Source organism: Sciurus vulgaris (assembly GCF_902686455.1).
Source record: "Sciurus vulgaris genome assembly, chromosome: 9".
In the NCBI taxonomy this organism is placed as follows: domain Eukaryota; kingdom Metazoa; phylum Chordata; class Mammalia; order Rodentia; family Sciuridae; genus Sciurus; species Sciurus vulgaris.
This window is the reverse complement of record NC_136469.1, coordinates 40860765-40877125: the sequence shown is the minus strand read 5'-3', so window position 1 is coordinate 40877125 and position 16361 is coordinate 40860765. Positions and strand designations below refer to the sequence as shown.

General features: G+C 33.8%; 1 pseudogene across 1 annotated transcript in view; it reads left to right on the top strand.

Annotated features, from left to right (window-relative positions):
- The first annotated feature begins 11014 nt into the window (after nt 1–11014).
- Nucleotides 11015–16361, top strand: part of LOC306669241 (KATNB1-like protein 1) — a 35254-nt pseudogene continuing 29907 nt past the window's right edge. The window contains exon 1 of the transcript in view: nt 11015–11074. The product of the transcript in view is annotated as a KATNB1-like protein 1 (transcript). The remainder of the gene's footprint in view (nt 11075–16361) is intronic.

Sequence of the window (16361 nt, the reverse complement as noted above, 5' to 3'; positions counted from 1 at the left end):
TCTAAGAGCCAGGCATGGTGGTACCCGCCTATAATCCCAGCAGCTCGGGAGGCTGAGACAAGAGGACCATGAGTTCCATGAGTTCAAAGCCAGCCTCAGCAACCGCAAGGAGCTAAGCAACTCAGTGAGATTCCATCACTAAGAATAGGACTGGGGATGTTGCTCAGTGGTTGAGTGCCTCTCAGTTCAATCCCTGGTATCCCCCCCGCAAAAAATAGGTCTAGGGATGTAGCTTAGAGGTACAGCACCCCTAAGTCCAATTCCCAGTACTGAAAAACAAAAAGTGTGATTCATTGTGACATATTTGTATATGCACATAAAATAATTTGGTCAATAGAATTGTTCAATACCTTCCTTTTTCTTCTTGACCGTCTTCAATAGATCTCCCTTCTATCCTCTAATAATGATCATTTTTATGAAAATAAATTTTTCCCTTTTCTCTTTCAAGCTTCCATGAAAATAAACACATGACCCTGAACTTCCTGAGTCAGGCTTATTTCATTTTGTGTGATGTTCTATAGTTTCCTTTACCTGCAATTGAAATAATTTACTTCTTCATGACTTTGTAAAATTCCATTGGGTATACATACATATTTTCTTTATTCACTCACCCATTGACAGGTACTTACAATGGGTCCAAAACTTGGCTATTGTGAAAAATGTTGCTAAAACATGGGCATGCATGTATTACTACAGTAGGTTAACTTTAGTTTTTTTGAATAAACATCAAGGAGTGATATGGCAAGGGTCAGGTGTTGGCTACATTCTGGTCTTTTGAGGAAACTCTATGCTGATTTCTATAGCAGCTGTAAGTAATTTATAATTCCATAAATAATGTATAAGTGTTTCATTTTTCCTAAATTCTCACCAGCATTTCTTCTTGTGTTCTTCATAATTCTAACTGAAGTGAGATGAGAAGTCAGTGTAGTTTTGATTTGAATTTCCCTGGTTACTAAGGATATTGAACACGTTTTTATAGCCTTTTGAATTTCTTCTTTTGAGAAGTACTTGTTTAGTTTATTTGCCCATTTATGGAGTGAATTATTTGTCCTTTTGGTGCTAAGTTTTCGAGTACTTTCCATATTGTGAACATTACTCTTCTGTCAGAAGGGTAGCTCATAAAATAATTTCACCTTGTGAAATCTCTCTTCATGCTCTTGTCTCCTTTGCTGTGCAGATTTTATTTCAAAAACACCTTATTTTTTTTATTAATTCTTGACTTTATTTTCTGAACTTCAGTGTTCTTATTGAGCAGGTGCCTGCACCTATATGTTGAAGTGTTGAACCTATATTTTTTTCTAGTGATTGCAGAGTTTATGGTTTAATTCCTATGTTTTTGATCCACTTTTAGTAGACTTCTGTGTACAGTGAAAGATACAGACGTAGTTTCACTCTTCTACATGTGGATATCTGATTTTCCCAGCACCATTTGTTAAACTGGCTATATCTACTCTCCAGTAATAGTTTTGTTGGTATCTTTGTTAAAGATTAAATGACTGTATTTGTGTGGCCTTGTCTCTGGGTCTTTTATCCTGTTCCATTGGTACACATATCTATTTTTATGCTAATACCATACTGTTTTTGTTAATAGGGTATAAAATATATTTTGAAAATGTGCATTATGATGCTTCAAGAATTTCTCTTTTTCCCTAGGATGGTGTTGGCTATTCTGGGTCTTTGGTTTTTCCAAATGAAGTTTGGGAATGTTTTCTTTTTCTGGTTCTGTGAAAACTGACATTAGTATCTTGATGGGTATAGCATTAAGTCTATAAATCACTTTTGGCAATAGGTAAATTTGATGATAGTAAGTCTGTCTAAGATCATGGGATCAAGAAGATCTATTGTCTTCTTCAATTTCTCTCTTCAGTATTCTCTAATTATTGTTGTAGAAGTTATTCACTCCCTTGGTCAGGGTTATTCCTAGGCATCTTTTTGAGATTATTGTTAATGAATTTTTTTTCCTGAAATTTGTGTTGGTTTTGTAATCCTGCAATTTTGTTGAAATTGAAATATGTATTAAAAGTCTTCTAATGAAGTGTTTTGAATCTTCTAAGTATAGGATCATATATATCATCAACAAATAGTGTCGATTTGAACTTTTTTGTTCTATTTATACATTTTACATACTTTTTGCTTAATTGCTCTGAATAAAATTTCAAATACTATTTAGTAGGAGTGGTGCAAGTGAACATCCTAGTCTTGTCCCTAGTTTTAGAGAAAATGCTATCTTTTTTTTTTTCCACTTAAAATCTGAGCTTTGCTTTTGTTTTTTCACATATAACCTTATGTTATTGAGTTAAGTTTCTTCTATTATATATTTTTCAGAATTTTTTCAGAATTTTCAGAATGAGTGCTGAATTTTGTCAGACTTTTTCTGCATCTATTAAGATGACTAAGCGACTTATGTCCTTAATTCTACTTATGTGATGAATTGCATTTATTAATTTGCATATGTTAAAACATTCTTGCATTTCTGAAATGACATACATTTGATCATAATATATAGTCCTCAATATATTTTCAAATAAGAATTGTTAGTATTTTATTAAATAATTTTGCATTTATGTTGACCAGGCATATTATACTGTAGTTTTCTTTCCTTGCTGTGTCTTTATTTAGTTTTGGCATCAGGTAGGTACTTGCCTCATAGAATAAATTTAGAAGTGTCTCTTCCCTTTCTCTATGTGGAGTAATTTGAAGAGCACTGACATTAGTTCTTTAAACATCTGGTAGAATTCAGTTGGGAATCCATCTGGTTCTGTCTTTCTTTGTTGGAAGTCTTATTGTTTCAATCTCCTTGCTTAATACTGTATTACATAGGTTTTCTGTATTATTTTGGTTAAATTTGGTAGCTCAGATGTGTTTAGAAATCTGTCCATTCTTTTTTCTTCTTTTAGGTTGCTATTATAATGCTTATTAAAATAATGCTTTGGGTTAATAGAAATAGCAAAGAACCAAAAAAAAAAAAAAATTAAAATACAAGCTATGTAAAAATCCAAACTAAAACCCAAAAGTGTCTAATTAATGTATTCATTCATCAGTCGATTTCTTGTAGATTTTTCATTTTATTGGCATATAAATTTTTAATTAATGTGTAATGATTTTCTACGGTTCATCGATGTCTGTAGTGATATCTCCTTTTCCATCTCTAATTTTATTTATTTGGGTATTAGCTTTCTTTTTTGTTTAGTTTGGCTAAGGGTTTGTCAATATAGTTAGGCTTTGCAAAGAACCAACTCTTTGATTCACTGATCATTTGTGTTACTTTTTATTAACTATTTCATTGATTTGTACTCCTATCTTAATTATTTATATCCTCCTGATTTTGGAAATAATCTGTTTTGATTTTCTAGAACACTAAAATAAATCCATTTTTTGTTTGCTTGAAATTTTTCTTATTTTTTGGTTTTTGTGTGACACCCCTATTCTTATTCAAGTTTAAGAAATTTTTAAATTTCTTCCTTAATTTTCTCTATTATCCTTACATAAGTTCAGAGTTTTTTGTTTAATGTCCATGTACTTATGCAATTTCTGTTTTTAAAAATTAATAATTTTATTCTACTATTACCTGATAAAATACAAGAGATTTTATCAATTTAAAAAAATATTTACTAAGATCTGCTCTGTCTTAAAATGTGGTCTATTTTGAAGAAACTTCTATGAGCAGCTGAGAAGAAAGTGAATTCAGCTGTTTTTGAGTGAAATATTCTCTAGATTTCTCTTAGGATCATCTTATTCAATTTTTTAGGGTTTGAAAAGACTTTACTAATTTTCTGTCTAATCAAGTTATTTATTGCTGAGAGTGGTGTGTTGAAATCACACATTGGTTTTTTATTGTGGTCTCTCTAAGTCTGTATATCACATAGTATTTTTTTTTTTTTTTTTTGTAACTAGGCAATCCAATATTTGGGGCAAAATTTACTGTTATCATATTTTCTAGTTAAATTATTATATTTATCACTATCTAATAATGATCTTTGTCTCTTCTGATTAATTTTGGCTTTTAGTCAGCACTGATGAGAGTCTCTAAATCTGCTTGCTTTTGGTTTCCATTTTCATAGAATTTTTTTTACCAATTTTTCATTTTCAATCTGTATATGTCTTTGATGAAAGATGAGCTCTTGCATACAACATACAGTTGAATCTATTTTTAATCTACTCTGCCAATCTGTGTTTTAATTGGAGAATTGAGGCAATTTACATTGTGTTATTTTGTTTTATTTAAAAAAGTTTAATTTGGTCCTAGTTCTTATTTACTTATCTATCTTTCTATTGAGATCTGTCCACATGCAGCCACAGAATTTTGTTTTTAATTTCTTTGCAGGTAGTGTTTCTTTAAGTGAGTTCTATAGTGCTGGTTTAGTGATCATAAATTCTTTTAGTTTATGGCTTTGGAAAATTTTTATTTCTTCAATTCTGCAGGAAAGCTTTTATGCATACAGAAATTTTGGTTGACAGCTATTTTTTGAAATATATCATTCCAAGTCCTCCTGGCTTTTAGTATTTGTTTTGAGAAATCAGAAGTTACTCTTCTTGTGTTAACCTCCAAATATGAGATGAATTTTTCTCTTCAGGTTCTAAAGTTCTATTCTTGTTCTCTATTTTAGGCATATTTAATGTAATGAATAATATAGAAGTTTTATTTTGATCTTGGTCATTAGGGGTTCTAAATGCTCCTGATTCTGCATACACATCTCATCAAGTGGCTTGTAAATTTTTCAGTTTATTTAACTGACAAGTTTTTCCATGTTCTTAGAATGAATTTCAATTTCCTCTTTGATTTCAATGATTTCTTAGGTTTGGTCCCTTAATGTTGCTCCAGATTTCTTTAATATCCTGAACATGATCTCTTACTGTCTTTTCTTTATTGCTGACTCTTTCAGGTTCCTCTACTTTGTCTTTGAGGTCTGAAAAATCTGTATTCTTCATGATTTAATCTACTGGTGATACTTTCAACCAAAATTTTTATTCAATTTATTGTATTTCACTTTCAGAATTTCTGTTTCATTTTCAGAATTTCTTTTTCTCTGGAGAAATGCTATTTCACTTTCTGATTTTTTTTTCTTACCTCAATTCTTAGATCTTGGTTTAATTCATTGATTATTTTAACCTTTAACACTTTGAATATTTTCATCAATATTTGGGGATTTAGTTTTGAGTAGTTATAGATTTCTGGATGTGTCCTGTTGGTTCATTTACTCACATTTTCTGATGCCATTGTTTAAACAAACTTTGAGATGGATTTCTCTGCCCCCTTTTTTTGTAGGGGTTCATTAATGAGTAGTTATCTATAAATAACAACTAGACTTGAGATATATTTTGGATACAAAATATCTGATCATCATAATCAAGGTGTTAATTTCAGTCACTAGTACCATTTTGAATTGAGAGAGTTATAACTGGTAACAATGGAGATTTAAAAGCAAAGCATGTAACTTCATACGCTATATAAATTATTATTACTGATCTTTACAACTCTATTGTCCAAAAGTGAACATAACAGACTAAGAAGGTTAAGCATTAATAGTATTAAATTGAATTGAAATAAGAGATAAAAATAGAAAATCAAAAAAATATAGTTATATAAGAAAAAAAATTATAGAAAAGTTTGAGTGATGGATGAGAGACATGTTAATACAAGACATGTGTAAAGGATAATGGAGTGGGAAGAAATGGAGACAGAAGAGAATACAAGAAATATTTTGAAAGAATGCATCGGTTGAAAAATACTTGAAAACTTACATATCTCTGAGAAAACACACATGTGAGGTGACATTAGAAATCAGTTAATATTTAACAGCTAATACAATTCAGTTGTTTTCCTTGTTGAGGCTTATGAAATCAAAGCCTTTCTGGGATTACAAATGTCCAGTTTCTCATCTCTGACCTAAATCTCTGAAACTTGTTAGGTAGTCTTGTTAGGTAGTATATAAACTTCTATACCCTCCTTTTCTGTGTCACCACTTGTTCTGAGAGCCTTAGTCCATTTAGCTGGTTTTAGGTATGTGGGATGTATGCTCCAGCCACTTGACTTAAGAAAGGTGTTTTGGGTCTCAACATTTTTCATCTGATCCTAATAAGTTCCCCACATCTCCCATGTCAATGAATCTCCTTATCACAAAACTCAGATTGCCCAAATCAAATGATGGTATCCTTCAGTTTTCTCAGTTCTGTAAGCTGTTTATCACTATAGAGTGGTGTTGTAATTCACTCTCAAGAGTTGCTAAGATATTGTGGTTTTATATGATTTACTCTATCACATTCTCCAAATTGTAAACTAAAGAATTTAAATGATGTTAAAAATGGGCCTGGGTACATAGCTGAGTGGTAAAGCACTTACCTAGAAAGTGTAATATTCTGAGTTCAATCTCCAGCACCAAACACACACACACACACACACACACACACACACACACACACACACGCATGCACACTAAAAATTCAGTTAGTTAACAGAAAGAAAATGAAGTAGAAAGTCAGGAGAAAGTTCATAATTTCAAAAGGTAAAAAGACAGAAAGCAGAAGAGAGGTAGCATGTGAAGGTTGTAAAGAAGAAGGAGAAAAAAAAACAGGAATCAAAATTGGAAGAGAAAGAGAATAAGCAAATCAGAAAATTTGTTGTTAGGGAAAGGGAGAAAGAATAATGAAAATAATAATAATAATAATAGCAATAATAAGCAATACAACACAAAACTCCCACAAATTAACAAACAAAAAAATCCCAAAGAACAGCTAAGCAACAATAATTCCTTAAAGAAATCAGAACAAAACAGAACAGCAGGAGGATAATGAAAATAAAAGATTGATGAAAAGGAAAAAATGAGCATGTATAAATGTATGTACATAAACTGATCAGCAAATACAATAAAGACAACAAAAATTCTTAATGAAAAAATGAAATAATTGTCTCTGTTGTGTTAATTAACAGGGGACAATTCTGCATATTTATTACCAAGGCCACTGCTTTTATGTTTCTTCTTGAGCTACGTTTCCATGAGAGAGAGCAAAAGTTAGGGGTTATTAAATCCTACCTCTTATTTATGGTTCTTGACAAGCTGTTGGCTGGGATAATCTGGGACTAAAGGTAGTTGAAATGACTCTCAGACTCCATTATCACCGATACAAGGTAGGATAAAATGGGAAATACTATTTGTTAGAGTATTGTTCAGACAGACTAGATTGATGCACTTCCAGGACAAGGTTGATCCAAGTTCTACAGGGGAAGTTCCATCAGCCAAGATTTAGGTCTAAACAGAATTTTGGAAATCTGTCAGGTGGTATCTACTCCAAAGAGATAATATCTAAACAACCTAAAGGATGGACAAATACCAATCTCTGCTGGGCATCTGGGTCTTAGGTACTTACTGAGAATTCTACTTTGAGGGTCAAATAACCAAAGGCCCTGGGCAGAAAGAGAATAGAAAGTCTTGCACATTCCACAGTCCAATATGATCTTCTAAGGCTGTGTTCCCAAATATGATCACTTTCACTTTTTTGATCACCTGAATCTCATCAGCAGGTTATGTGAGTCACCAGACTGAAAAGGAAGTGAGTTTCACTACACTCCATATTTCTGCCCTGAACTCCTCTGGGTACAATCTTCTCCGGATCTCTTTCAGTTGTATTCCACTAGATACACACTACAATACACAGTGGGTGCCGACTTGGACAGTGTGACAATAGTTTTCATGATCTCACAATTTCCAGTAGTAGTAGACTTCGGCATGACTCCACGGAATAGATCTCTACTGGATTAATAACATAAAATGTATACATTCATTTGACCAACAAAATTGATTTCTCCCACATTACAATCCAAATGACAAGTGGCATTGAAAGAGCAGAGAATGGAAATTCTTCTCTTAGTGAGAGTCTTTTGAGCATATTCTTAGGCCTTCACTTATAGTGGAAGGAAATATTGTTAATGTAATATAAGGACTTCTGGACAGTAGCAAATGAGTTCATAGGATAAATAGAGTCTCAGAACATACAAAAATAGAATATCAGATTCAAGAACTTTATGAGATATGCTTATGGATGAATTTCTGGTAGTGGGTCCAAAGGTGTAGGTCATCATATCTAATGTTAGTCCAACCAATGATTGTCTTACCTTTCATAGGCAGAGTCCAATGCCAAGTCTATGATATAGATCTATTTGTCCTATTATATACCATATTATTCAGAAATTACAATCCTGATAGAGAATTGGAGTGGTCTTTTTGACATAAATAAGACACCAATACTGGATTTCTCCACCTTGTAGAGGATTGGAGTGAGTGTGCTTACAGATTTGGAACATAAATTGAACCAATATGTTATATGTTATATAACATTATGTACCAAAAATTGGAATATGAGCACATGAACAAAAGAGTGAAAGTAAGACTTGATCAATTTACCATAATCCTGAGGATATTTTGGAGAAATTTGTTTTTCTAACCATAACTTTGGGTTCTATTGAAATAGATGCACAGTTCCCAAGAATAGAATGATATAAATAATTGAAACAAAACAAATTCCTTGGATTCTAAATTTATGACAATCATCTACTCATTTGGTTCCACAACAAAAGACAAACTGAACTTAATATGTAACAGAAGTAAGTCTGAGTTGTGTAATGCATAGACTACAGTAGATGTTGCTCTGACCCATTGTAGGTTCCCTACATCTACTCTGGATTCAACTGTCACAGTAGGTTCTATAGTGTTTGCTTTCTACCCCAAGCTTGTATTTTCCTGCTTGAGGACTTACACAGATCTTTAAAGAATGCAAAAGAGTCTAACAGTCATAAACAGAAGTATCAAATTCTTTGAAAATAAAGCAGTGAATTATTTTCTATTATTTGGTTTTAAAAACTATACAAATTCTCTCAGTGATCTTAGATCAAACTTGAATGACATCAATTATTAATTTTAAAACAAATGTATGAGGCTATACAATTTAACAATGTTATATATTTAAAACATTATGTTTTCATATGCAGATATTATTTTAAATTTATTAAAAGTCAATCTATTTGATTCACTTTACTGCCTCTATAATTAAAAGCATTTCTCAGACTAATTAAATTTATTTTCTAAGCTAAAGTAACAGTTAAAATATCTCCAGCAAGTTAAAGCTTCTATTTTTAAATTTCAGAAGCATAATATAGTTGAGTAACACTTTAAAATTGTCCATCAGGATATCTAAGTACTACAGGTCTCCAGATTAATTACATCTGAGCACATTTGGGGACATTAAGCATACTTGATAATGGGACAGTTTAGCAGTCTCTTTCCACATTTGTGACCTCATTTCACCCTGTGTTTTGGGGCATCTCTTGATATTTCAACTGTGTCCTTTTACTATCCCAGACATTTGCCATGTATTCTCTACCCTCTGGTTTTGACCAATTGGTAGTCACTTTGGTTCCCATTTTCAAAAATGTCATGCATTACTCTTGGGCAAAAGGTGTAATATTGATATGATTCATGTCATAGGTGGCTCATAAGGAATTCAAGAGGTTTCTCTCTTCATTCTCACACACATATCAATATTTTCATGTAATTGTCAAATCTTGTTTGGGAAATTTCAAATCTAATGGTGAGGTTCTACAAATTTTCTTATCATTATCTGTATTTATACATTTAAAAAAATCATAAATCTCTTAAAGCCTCCAGAATTCACCCAGTTCTATATAATCTCTTGAAAAAGACTCCTTAATCACCATCTTCTGGTCCCAGTTCTTATCTGTATCCACTTAGTAGTCAGAAACTGTTTATGAATTACAAAATAACTTATATCAGTCTTCTTCCCCCCAGCTCTATTCATTAACATTAAAATTATTCCCTGGACTTTGCACAGTACTTAATTCTTTATGCTTTCCATGTGACTTTGCTTCTGGAATCCCTTCTGCTTATAATGCTTTTTATCCACCTCCTACCTGCAATAACTCCTATAACTTTATAGGTTTCAGATAATTGTCATGCAAACAAGAAAACCTTATCTATGATTCCCACATATACTGCCATAGCAACATGACTTTATTTATTTTACATTTGTATTATATTTATATCTCTTTCAATTTCATGTGATCATGGGATGAGTTAGTCAAAGTATCACAAGAACTTTCCACATAGTACTCCTAAAACATTTTCTTAAATAAATAAATTGCCTACAAAGTTCAATTTTGAAATGGCTGATAGACATACTCTAACACTTTTTCTAATTTTTCTAATTTTGATAGCAACCTGGAAAGATTTTTCTTTCAGTTCATTGTAGTTATATATAATTGTGGGGTACATTATGGCATATTTATAAATGCATATAAAATAATTTTCTCTATTTCAATACCCAGTACTTCCTCCTTTCCTTCTCTCATACCTCCTCCTCATTTCTTCCTCAAATCTATTGATCTTCCTTTTGTTAATATATTTTTCAGCTGTCACATTATGGTTGTGCATGAAAGTTGAAATTATTTGATATATTCATACATACATATAGTATAGTTTGATCAATTTCCTTCTGCAGTTCCACCCACCTCTTCTTTCTCTAACTATGTCTCTATCTGTACTTTATGCTCCTTTTATTTGAAGATATCTCCTCATTTAAAAAAAAAATCCTTTTTCCTCTCTAGCTTACACATGAGAGAAAATATTCAATTATTGACTTTGTGAATATGGTTGAGTTCAATTAACATAATATTTTTAAGCTCCATCCATTTACCAGTTGTCCCGGTTTGGAGGTGATGTGTCCCCCAAAAGCTCATGTAACAGACAATGCAAGAACATTCAAAGGTAAAATGATTGGGTTATAAGAACCTTAACCAGATCCAAGATGGCAGACTAGAGGGTGACTGCATCTCCCGTTGCTCCAGAACTCAGGATTCAAGAAGGGGAGGTATTGAGAGACTCGGACCAACATAGAGCTAGGGGGTGAGACTCTCCCACCGGTTGAAGCTTGGTCTGGGCTGCCAGCCGGTCAGTGGGTGGCTTCCCGGAACAGGGCAGGGTAGTGAGAGTCTTCCCCTAGCAGCATGGCTCCCTCCAAGCAGCAGACATGGTCCACAACCAGTTTCTCGGAGCAGGCCCGCCCAGTAAGAGCTCTTCCGCACAGAGCCAACCCCAAACCCTGAACTCAGAGGCAGATCCCAGCCCACAGGTGGCCTCTGGGACCAGAGCAGGGCAGCGAGATGCTTTCTTCAAGCAGCCGAGCTCCCTCCGGTGGCAGCAGGCCCTGTCTACAGCCAGCTTCTCCGAGCAGGCCCGCCCAGTGAGAGGATTTCTACACAGAACCAGCGCCAGCCCTGGACCCAGTAGAGAGCTAGGAGAAGATTTCTTTGGAAGCACTGCATTATCAAGTTCCTCCAAGACTTCAGACTACTGAAGGCTGGGAGGTAATATACTGGAAATATACAGGGACACTATAAGCCAATAGAGGAAATCTGCAATATCTCAGAGTCCCACTGATATCTGACCAATATGAGAAAACAAGGAAAGAAAATGTCCCAAACAAACCTAGATACTATATCAATAAAACCCAATGATAGCATGGCAGAAGAAATGTCAGAAAGGGAGTTCAGAATGTACATAATTAAAACGATCAGGGAAGCAAATGAGGAGATGAAAGAGCAAATGCAGGCATTGAAGGATGAGATGAAAGAGCAAATGCAGGCATTAAATTATCACACCAAACAACATAGAAAAGAGCAAATACTGGAAGCAAAAGATCATTTCAATAAAGAGTTAGAGATACTGAGGAAAAAAACCAAACAGAAATCCTTGAAATGAAAGAAACAATAAACCAAGTTAAAAACTCCATAGAAAGATTAGTCAATAGGATAGAACACCTGGAAGACAGAACCTCAGACATTGAAGACAAAATATTTAATCTTGAAAACAAAATTGATCAAACAGAGAAGATGGTAAGAAATCATGAACAGAATCTACAAGAATTATGGGATATCATGAAAAGGCCAAATTTAAGAATTATTGGGATTGAGGAAGGCACAGAGAAACAAACCAAAGGAATGAACAATCTATTCAATGAAATAATATCAGAAAATTTCCCAAATCTGAAGAATGAAATGGAAAACCAGGTACAAGAGGCTTATAGGACTCCAAATATACAAAATTACAACAGACCCACACCAAGGCACATTATTATGAAAATACCTAACATACAAAATAAAGACAGAATTTTAAAGACCTCGAGAGAAAAGAATCAAATTACATTCAGGGGGAAACCAATAAGATTATCAGCAGATTTTTCAATCCAGACCCTAAAAGCTAGAAGGGCCTGGAACAACATTTACCAAGCCCTGAAAGAAAACGAATGCCAACCAAGAATCTTATACCCAGCAAAACTTTCTTTCAGATTTGATGACAAAATAAAATCCTTCCATGATAAACAAAAGCTAAAAGAATTTACAAAAAGAAAGCCGGCATTACAGAACATTCTCAGCAAAATATTCCATGAGGAAGAGATGAAAAACAAGGATGCAATCAGCAATGGGAGGAAATCGCCTGAAGGATAGCCAAAGGAGAAACCAAATCATGTGAAAAAACAAAAATGAGTCAAATGACTGAGAATACAAATCATGTCACAATCATAACCTTGAATGTCAATGGCCTGAACTCATCAATAAAAAGACCTAGACTGGCAGATTGAATTAAAAAGAAAAATCCAACAATTTGCTGCCTGCAAGAGGCTCAGCTCATAGAAAGAGAAACCCACAGACTAAAGGTGAAAGGATGGGAAAAAACATACCATGCACACAGACACAGCAAAAAAGGTGGAGTATCCATCCTCATTTCAGATAATGTGGAATTCAAGCCAAAACTAGTCAGAAGGGATAAAGAAGGACATTACATACTGCTTAAGAGAAGCATAAATCAGCAAGATATAACAATCATAAATATCTATGCCCCAAATATTGGCTCATCTACGTACATCAAACAAATCCTTCTCAATTCCAGAAATCAAATAGACCACAACATAATAATGGTAGGCGAGTTGAACACACCTCTCTCAACACTGGATAGATCTTCCAAACAAAAATTGAATAAAGAAACCATAGAACTCAATAACACAATCAACAATTAAGACTTAACGGACATACATAGAATATACCATCCAACAAAGAGCTAATGCACTTTCTTCTCAGCAGCACATGGATCCTTCTCTAAAATAGACCACATTTTATGCCACAAAGCTACTGTTAGCAAATACAAGAAGACAGAGATACTACCTTGTATTCTATCAGATCATAATGGATTGAAATTAGAAATAAATGACAGAATAAAAAACAGAAACTTCTCCAATACCTGGAGATTAAATAATACACTATTATATGATGAATGGATAACAGAAGACATCAGGAGGGAAATAAAAATATTCTTAGAACTAAATGAGAACAAAGACACATCATATCAAAATCTCTGGGACACTATGAAAGCAGTAATTCGAGGAAGATTTATTTCATAGACTGCATTCAAAAAAGAAGAAAAACTCAACACATAAATGACTTAACACTACAGCACAAAGCCCTAGAAAAAGAAGAGCAGAGCAACACCAAAAGTAGTAGAAGACAGGATATAGTTAAAATCAGAGCTGAAATCAACGAAATTGAAACAAAAGAAATCATAGAAAAACCTGCAAAATAAATAGTTGGTTCATTGAAAAAATAAACAAATTGATAATCCCTTACCACACTAACAAAGAGAAAGAGAGAGAAAACAAATTACTAAAATTCGGAATGAACAATGAAATATCACAACAGACACGATTGAAACACAAAACATAATTAGAAGCTATTTTGAAAATCTATACTCCAAGAAAACAGAAAACCTCGAAGACATCAATAAGTTTCTAGAGACATATGAATTACCTATTCTGAACCAGGAGTACATATACAACTTAGATCAATTTCATGCAATGAAATAGAAAAAGTCATCAAAAGCCTACCAACAAAGAAAAGTCCAGGACCAGATGGGTTCTCAGCCGAGTTCTTCAAAACCTTTAAAGAAGAGCTCATTCCAATACTCCTCAAAGTATTATATGAAATAGAAGAAGAGGGAACCCTCCCAAACTCATTCTATGAAGCCAATATTACCCTCATACCTAAACCAGACAGAGTAACATCGAGGAAAGAAAATTTCTGACCAATATTCTTAATGAACATTGATGCAAAAATTCTCAACAAAATTTTAGCAAATCGCATACAAAAATATATTAAAAACATAGTGCACCACAATCAAGTGCATTTTATCCCAGGGATGCAAGGTTGGTTCAACATCCAGAAATCAATAAATGTCATTCATTCACCATATCAATAGACTTAAAGTTAAGAATCACATGATAGTTTTGATAGATGCAGAAAATGCATTCGATAAAATACAGCATCACTTCATGCTCAAAACACTAGAAAAAATAGAAATAGTGGGAACATTCCTTAACATTGTAAAGGCCATCTACGCTAAGCCCATGGCCAATATCATTCTAAATGGTGAAAAACTGAAAGCATCCCCCCTAAAAACTGGAACAAGGCAGGGATGCCCTCTTTCACCACTTCTATTCAACATTGTTCTTGACACTCTAGCCAGAGCAATTAGACAGACCAAAGAAATTAAAGGGATACGAATAGGAAAAGAAGAACTCAAACTATCCCTGTTTGCTGATGACAGGATATATATTTAGAGGAACCTGGACATTCCAACAGAAAACTTTTAGAACTCATAAGAGAATTCAGTAAAGTAGCAGGTTACAAGATCAATGCTCATAAATCCAATGCATTTTTATACATAAGTGATGAATCTTCAGAAAGAGAAGTTAGGAAAACTACCCCTTCCACAATATCCTCGAAAAAAATAAAATACTTGGGAATCAATCTCACAAAAGAGGTGAAAGACCTCTAAATTGAGAACTACAGAACACTAAAAAAAAAGAAATTAGAGAAAGCCTTAGAAGATGGAAAGATCTCCCATGTTCTTGGATAGGCAGAATTAATATTGTCAAAATGGCCATACTACCAAAAGTGCTATACAGATTCAATGCAATTCCAATTAAAATCCCATATGACATACCTTACAGAAATAGAGCAAGCAATCATGAAATTCATCTGAAAGAATAAGAATCCCAGAATAGCTAAAGCAATCCTTAGCAGCAAGAGCGAAGCAGGGGGTATTGCAATATGAGAACTTCAACTCTACTACAAAGCAATAGTAACAAAAATAGCATGGTATTGGTACCAAAATAGACAGGTTGATCAATGGTACAGAATAGAGGACAAGGACACAAACCCAAATATATACAATTTTCTCATACTAGAAAAGGGGCCAAAAATATGCAATAGAGAAAAGATAGCCTCTTCAACAAATGGTCCTGGAAAAACTGGAAATCCATATGCAAGAGAATGAAATTAAACCCCTATCTAACACCCTGCAGAAAAATCAATTCAAAATGGATCTAGGATCACGGAATCAGACCAGAGACCCTTCATCTTATAGAAGAAAAAGTAGGTCCAAGTCTTCAACATATCAGTTTAGGATCAGATTTCCTTAACAGGACTCCCATAGCATAAGAAATAAAAGCAAGAATCAAACTAAACTGGGATAGATTCAATCTAAAAAGCTTTCTTTCAGCAAAGGAAACTATCAGTAATGTGAAGAGAGAGCCTACAGAGTGGGAGAATATCTTTGCCACTCATACTTCAGATAAAGCACTAATTTCCAGAATATATAAAGAACTCGAAAAACACCAAGAATACAAATAATCCAATCAACAAATGGGCTAAGGAAATGAGCAGACACGTCACAGAAGAAGATGTACAAGCAATCAACAGATATATGAAAAAATGTTCAACATCTCTAGTAATAAGAGAAATGCAAAGCAAAACTACCCTAAGATTCCATGTCACCCCAATTAGAATGGTGATTATCAAGAACACAAGCAACAGTAGTTGTTGATGAGGATGTGGGGGAAAAGGTACACTCATACATTGCTGGTGGGGTTGCATATTAGTGTAGCCATTCTGGAAAGCAGTATGGAGATTCCTCAAAAGCTTAGAATGGAACCACCATTTGACCCAGGTATCCCACTCCTTGGCCTGTACCCAAAGGACTTAAAATCAGCATACTACAGAGACACAGCCACGACAATGTTCATAGCTGCTCAATTCACAATAGCCAGATTGTGGAACCAACCTAGATGTCCTTTAATTGATGAATGGATAAAGAAACTGTGGTATATATATACAATGAAATATTACTCAGCCATAAAGAATGATAAAATTATGGCATTTGCAGGAAAATGGATGAAATTGGAGAATATCATGCTATGTGAGATAAGCCAATCTCAAAAAACCAAAGGACAAATGATCTCAC